The sequence below is a fragment of the Tiliqua scincoides genome, chromosome 3 (assembly GCF_035046505.1).
Source record: "Tiliqua scincoides isolate rTilSci1 chromosome 3, rTilSci1.hap2, whole genome shotgun sequence".
Lineage (NCBI taxonomy): Eukaryota > Metazoa > Chordata > Lepidosauria > Squamata > Scincidae > Tiliqua > Tiliqua scincoides.
This window is the reverse complement of record NC_089823.1, coordinates 185291002-185297582: the sequence shown is the minus strand read 5'-3', so window position 1 is coordinate 185297582 and position 6581 is coordinate 185291002. Positions and strand designations below refer to the sequence as shown.

At 44.6% G+C, this 6581-nt stretch overlaps 1 pseudogene; it reads right to left on the bottom strand.

Moving 5' to 3' along the window:
* Positions 1-772: 772 nt before the first annotated feature.
* Positions 773-891, bottom strand: LOC136647222 (5S ribosomal RNA; annotated as a pseudogene).
* Positions 892-6581: the final 5690 nt, after the last annotated feature.

Below are 6581 nucleotides of genomic sequence, written 5' to 3'. Positions count from 1 at the left end.
TGACCTCTGGAGGGACACTTCCAGTTTTTGGCTGTGCTCCAGTCACTTCCAAAGGCCCTTCTGAGGCCCATGGAGGTCACATGCAGCCTGCACAGGGCTCGGAAAGGCCTCCGGAGGTCCCAGAGGTCCAAAAACCAGAAGTGCCTCTCTAGGATGTCCAGAGGCCTTTCCGAGGCCTGTGCAGGCCACACGCAGCCTCCACAGGCCTCAGAAAGGCCCCTGAAAGCCTTGGAGGTCACTTCTCCGGAGGTAACTGGAGCCATATGGCCTCCAGGTCCTAGAGAGGCACTTCTGGTTTTCGGCTGGAAACTGGAAGTGCCTCTCTGGGACCTCCGAAGGCCATTGTGAGGCTCGTGGAGGCTGCACGCGGCCTCCACGGGCCTCAGAAGCACCTCCAGAGGCAACTGGAGCACAGCTGCAGTTGCCTCCGGAGGGCTCAGGTGGGGCCAAGTCTGGCTCCACGCAGGTCCTGGGGACCTGCATTGAGTCAGATTCACGGTTAAAAATATTGTGAACAAAGAGGCTCCTCCTGTACATAGTAGCTTGTTCAAAGTACAGGTCTGCAACATTTCCCCAAATGCAGTCACATACCGTGATACCATCAAGTCTAACATATTCAAAATCAAATACTGAAATGAATGGGGACCCACCTGAAATTGGCTCCTGACCCACCTAGTGGGTCCCGATCCACAGTCTGAGAAACACTGTTCTTGTTCATTGAATACACACACACACTGGTTGGCAATCTTCAGTCTCGAAAGACTATGGTAGAAGCCTACAGCACCCGGTATTCCCAGGTGGTCTCCCATCCAAATACTAACCAGGCCTGACCCTGCTTAGCTTCTAAGATCAGATGAGAATGGGTATGTGCAGGGTAATATTATAATAGTATTGTACAGGTCAGACATCCCTTATTCGATGTGCTTGGGACCAGAAGTGTTTTGGATTTAGGATTTTTTTGTATTTCGAAATACTTGCATATGCAGAATGAGAGATCTTGGGGATGAGGCCCCAGCGTAAACACAAAATTCATTTATGTTTAATGTACTCCTTATACACATAGCCTGAAGTTAATTAAAAAAAAAAATTTTCAATTATTTTGTGCATGAAATAAGTTTTGTGCATGAAACACAATTTGTGATTTTATTTCTTTAGACAAAAAAGTAAAATTTTAAAGAAGTCATATTGATGCTCAGAAAAAAATTGTATTTCAGAATATTCCATAGTTCTGAATTTTGGATAAGAGGTACTTAACTTGTAATTATTCTTAAGAACATAAGAAGATAAGAAGAGCCCTGCTGCATCAGGCCAAAGGCGCATCTAGTCCAGCTTCCTGTATCTCACAGTGGCTCACCAGATGCTTCAGGGAGCACAGAAGTATTGCACTGCTACTTCTGTGCATCTGGTATTCTGAGGTAGCATTCTGGCTTTCTATTTACCCTCGCATCCCCCAATGAAGGCACCAGAGTGCAACATGAGTTTAATGGGCCACTTTATTAAACACAAGTGACCAATGTTTAAAATATGAACCCTCACCATCCCTCCCTCACCATTCTTCTTCTTCTTTTTTAGAATGAAATATTATAAATAAATATTATTTATAAATATTATTTATGAATGCTTTCCCCCTTCTTCTCCTTGCATTGAGGCTTGCATATACAAATTGGCAACACACACACAAAAAAAAATCTCCCAAGATCCACAGGGAGATCAAGGTAGACATTGTTCAAAGGAGTGGTTCTATAAATTTTGGTTTGTTTGTCTGTTTACTTTCAAGCTTCTGCATTACTACTGTTTTAAACCTTTGCTTTAATTCAACCTTCCAGCAATTTTCTCTTTCGCTATGATGCTCTGTACTGCTACAAAGTTGTCACATTACTACCTTAACATTTCTATAAGAATGGGAAATAAATGAAAAAGAGAGAGTAATCACCATATCAAGATATTCATCTTTGCATTAGGCCTCCCTCTGCAAGATGTTCTCCAATAAAATGCTGCCCACTTTTGCACCCCACATTATAGCCTCTGGGTATCGCTCTCCAACTACCTTTCATAGAATAGTGCACCTTTAACTTTTTTCAGTTCTCTCAGTTCAGCTCACTCTTTTATAATGATCTGATCTGGTCTGTTTCTACTCATCAGGGCACTGCAGCCCTTCAAGCCAAACAAACTCAACTATTGCCGAAATATTCTCTTGTTCATCAGAGTCATTTTTTCCCACCATCATATTCACCTGGAGCTAAAATCCAACAAAACTTAAAGTCCCTCCAAGAATTCTAGCTCCAACTAGACAAGGATGTTTTCTCTGTCCCATGGTGTGGGAGTGTGAAACATGACATTCGAATTCCATAACCACAAGCATATGGCATCCTAGATGTATCTTTTCCCAGTACAGCCAGATTTAATGACTCTTCTCTATTAAGTATTCCGTTCATTCACATTTCAGTCGTTACCATCACTTTCCGTTGTCACCAAAACACTCTGGGAACCCTTGCAGCATGTTCCTCCACTTGCTTTACTCAGCGTTGGTTGCTATAAGCATTCATACTTTCCACCCCATGCATCCTGTATTATCCCGTTTACATCCTTCAATCTGCAGTGTCCACACAATGGCATCCTGGGCCCCTGCTTCCACCAAGTTTACTGGTGCTGGCTCCTTCTAGCTTTCCCACCGACCAATAGTAACACCCCCCACATGCCCTTCAATGACTCTGGGACCTCTGGGGGTTGTTCCATTGGGGATGGGGATGGGGATGGGTTGTTCCATTGGGGATGGGGATGGGGATGGGTTGTTCCATTGGGGATGGGGATGGGTTGTTCCATTGGGGATGGGGATGGGTTGTTCCATTGGGGATGGGGATGGGTTGTTCCATTGGGGATGGGGATGGGGATGGGTTGTTCCATTGGGGATGGGGATGGGTTGTTCCATTGGGGATGGAGATGGGGATGGGTTGTTCCATTGGGGATGGGGATGGGGATGGGTTGTTCCATTGGGGATGGGGATGGGGATGCTAGTGCAGCAGTGGCACAAGTCTCTTGGTCAATTCAAACTATCACTGTTTATTCTTGTAGGGTCAGGAATTGGCCAAACTGGGTAGGCCCTCCAATAAGTATGGATCCTCCTGAGGCGCCCCCTGACTGACCCCCTGATGCTGCCATCAGCTTTACTACCACACTCTGTGCTGAAGATTTTCATGGGCCACCGAGCCTATGTGCAGTCTGTAAGGGGTAGGATACCACTTTCCATTGTGTCAAGAGGTCATTTTCCAGACCTTTAGAATTCCAGACCTGAGAATCTTTAGAGCTATTCAGTTATTCAGTATAATTGTTGCCTTCCCATGTGTCTTTGGTGCTGCTCAGGACAGATTGTGTGTTAATATTTGGAGATATTTGGAGATCTCCATTCCAGCTTCAGCTGGGACATGATTCAGTATTCCCAATTCAATACTCCTGAGTTTGTGAGCACATCTCCTTTGATTCCGTCACGACTGCTGATAGCTTAATTAGACCCAAATGCCTAGGTGCTGCTTTCCTTAGCACAGAGTTTTGCTTCACTGGTCTTCATTCTTCAGCTAGTTCAATGCCAACTTGCTGTAGATAGATTTTCATATGCAATGAAGTGATTAAAACAATATCACCCTGGAGATTCTTAGTTTGCCTCCCTGGATTGCCAAGACTGACACGACTGCCTCTCTAGCAAAAACATGCTACGGTGAAAGACTGGCCAACAATGATTTATTCTGGGTTATTTTTTTCTCTCTTCATGCTTAGTGAGTTTTCTTTTTGGAAGTTGCTGACTTGTGTCTCTGACAAAGTGGGGAGAGAGAGAGAGAAAACAAATTCTGTTCTATAGAACAATAGACTTCTCTTCAACCATCTAAAAAAGGATTCAGGCCCCATTCTCAATCCAGAAGTAGCATTTAAGCAATGCAAGATCCTTTACAGTGGTGCAAACGCTGGGCTGCTTTCGAGGCCACTACTGTAAATGCCAAGGGACATGGCAGCAGCTCCAGAAGGTTCTACAGGCACTAGTATGTTGGTGGCAGGGATGGAGGAGTAATGTGGTGTGTTGGAGAGGAACCAGGACTATGTTGGGGGATGGAGGGATGGGTGGATATGTGGCAGTCATGCATGCGGGATCTTATCTCCATTTTTCTGCCCTCCCCACCCCATGGTTCTCCTCGGACTTGCATTAGCAAAATGGCTGCAGTAGTTCTGAGGAGACCCCAAAGCTGATTGGGCAGCCTGCCAAGGGATAAGTAAAGGATATTTTACTTTTTATTTGCTGTAGGTAAGTAAAAATATTTTTACTTAATATTTTAACGAGCTGGCGTGAGGATGAAGAGGCCCAAAAGAGAACACTGCACAGTAAAGGAGGGCAAGTATAACTTGCCTTCCTTCCTCTACTGTGGTGTCATAGCACCCCCTGCAGGATACAACCAGGGCCTCTGAGAGGAATTTTATCCCTGTGTACAAAGTTTCTTTTGGGCTCCCTCCCAAGGGGGGAGGGATTGGTAAAGCAGGGATTGGCAGAATAGGGGTAGGGAGGGGGAAAAACAGGGCAGGGGATGGTGGCGACAGCCGGAAAAGTTTTTGGAGGCCAGGTCTACCAGGCTTCCTGATGCAGAGCCCATGTCTACTTGCCTGTGTAGCATCAGCAGCTAGATATGGTAATGCAGAAAACCAAACATACTCTTAAGTCTCTCTAAAATCTTTTTTTAAATTTTTTTTAAATCTTCTAAAATATAGCAAATAATTGTGGAAAATCAGCATCATCGTATTTAGGCTCACACTAGGAGGGAAAGTGTCCTTTGTGTACCAAAACTTGCTTCTGCAGCAACTGTAACCCCTCAGCTGTGTCCCTGAGCTCTTCTACACTCCTTCTTTGTAAGCAGATCACAAGCCAAAGAGCTACTCTAGCAGGCCAGGTTCCTCCCAGAATTGACACTATGTTAAGAAGTGTGGTTTAAGCATTCCTCAACCTGGTGCATCTGGCTTGCAGCAGTCCCTCGCATTTCACATGGGAAGCGAGACCAGTTGTGATTGGAAAATGTAAGATCCCAGGAAATTTCTGGACCCCCTCCTTTGGCTCCTGGGCCCCGTTTTTGACCCTAGATACAAATTACCCCTTTTACCCCCTCCCTTATGGCCCCTGGGTACAACACAAGCCTCCTTGGCATAGCTGCTTCAACTGGGGACCAAAGGATAGGATTGGGTCCTAACCATCCAATCCTAACCCCTGCCACCAGTGCCAATGCAGCTGTGCCAAAAGGACACAGACTGCATCCTATGGTGTGGAGGCAATTGGAAAGCCTGCAGGAGGTCAATGAAAACATTTTGCACTTGCCTCTTGGTAGGCTGCCCAATCTCCAATGGGTCTCCTCAGACATATGCACCTATTTGGGATATAAAAGGGCAGGAAGATTTTTAAAAGAGGGGATACGATCCGGTGTGTGCCACTGCTGTTGGATCTATCCCCTCTCACTTCCTTCCTGGACCTGGTTCTTCCCTTCCCTGATAAGAAACACCTCCAGTTTTCCCACTCCCTCCCTGCCCATAACCCACTGCTGCCATCTCCCAGTCACTGTGGCAGCCTGGCTAAACAGAATGGTGGGTCACATTTTGCACCCACCATATAGCACACAGCACAGCCCGAACATACATTCCAGTGGCGCAGTGGCTCAATTGGATCGGGCCATTAATGTGTTGCTACCTTTACTTATAATAATAATGAGGTAGGCACTGTTTTTGAAGATATGTTACTGGAATACATCTACAGGCTCTGTCTTTTGTGTCATCACCATTGAATTCATTTAAAAATCTTATTTAGAGAATTGTCTTTCTAACTAGAAGTGGTTGATATATTTCCCAGATGACTCTGCAGTATAACATTTTTGCCACCATTTCTCTCTGGAGGAAGTTATCATTTCCTCTCCTGAATAAGATATTCAGTTTGAAATGAAGAAAGCGGTCATTTGGCTGAAAGACATTTGACAAATACCATCTTCTCCTGGGGCTTCAGGTGAAGGAAATAGTCAGTGAAATTTAATTAGCAGTTGGATTCAACCCTGGCTTGCTTCCAGCAGACACCTGCAGGTATCTGTAATGGTAATTAAAATGTCTGGCAGCTTATAAGTAATCATCACGGTAAACTAAGAGAAATGCAAAATTCTCGAAACTCTCCCTGCGTTATGTTCTTGAAACCTCCGAGCAAGATTCAAGCAGTCTGCATAATGTTTAATTACTAATGGTGATAATACTTTGAAAGCTTCAGATATTCTTTTTTTTTCTTTCTTCCAGGTTGGTATAGCTGATATTTATTGAGAAGTTATGTTTGCTGCAATGTGCAGCTAGAAAAATCAGACCTGGTATATTGTGAATTATAATTCAATTGAGTTATTCTCAAATTGCCCCATCTCAAGAATGACATTATGTATAGGTGGGACCTCGGTATCTGCTGGGGTTTGGTTCTGGGACTCCCTGCAGATACCAAAAACCATGTTAAATAAAAGCACTTAAAACAAAACAAACACAAGTCAGGCAGGTAGTCAATCAGAACTGCTATTTTGCAGCAGTGACCA